An 808-nucleotide genomic window follows, 5' to 3' on the forward strand; every position below is an offset into this window, starting at 1 on the left:
CAGTCTGGCACCACCATATTAGTAGATGTAATTCCATCAAGGGTCTAGCCTAAATCAGGGACCGTATGAAATAGCAAGCGTCGGAGTGCTGATTTAGGATCCGTTTTTCCTTTTAGACCACATCAAAAATAGATGCGCCGAAATGCTAAATGAATACGGGCCCAGCGCTATTCAATTCCAGCCTTCTCCCTGGCAGTTAATTAATCATTGGATTGACCAGAGTTACAACCTGGTAGCCCAGAAACGCTGTAGATAACTGTCATGTAATAATTATAGCTAAGTACTTATCTCATAGCCCAAGCATAGCTCATTCTGGTTCCTTTGGAACCCTGAGGTCTCTGCACACTGTCACAATATGCACCATGACTAACTACAAATACTCGACTGTTATTTGCATTCACCCCTTTCTTATGCCATACGTGTCCCCATAGTCAAAATAGAGTTAAGAGAATAATTCCTCTACAGGAGACAATGCAACAACAAAAAAGTTAATAGTGCATTGTAGTAGTAATTTATCACAAAGGACCATTACTGCACTCAGTGACATCGTTCTCTTACCGAGAACTCTGTCATTTGTCATTTTGCAGATGCTCTAATCCAGAGCTATTTACAGTAGTGAGTGCATACATATTCGATAAAAGAATGTCACTGTTGGTTGGCATGTGCACTTCTATAAATTGCTTTTGAAATTATACTGTGGTGTAGGACCCTGGACATGCTTTGAAACCGACTTAAGTTAATGCTCAGAAGTGAAAATTAAATGAATATCGTCATTCTGTGGAAAGATTGGAGAGCTGAACTCAAGAGG

The sequence above is a fragment of the Oncorhynchus kisutch genome, linkage group LG8, assembly GCF_002021735.2.
Source record: "Oncorhynchus kisutch isolate 150728-3 linkage group LG8, Okis_V2, whole genome shotgun sequence".
NCBI classification, from domain to species: domain Eukaryota; kingdom Metazoa; phylum Chordata; class Actinopteri; order Salmoniformes; family Salmonidae; genus Oncorhynchus; species Oncorhynchus kisutch.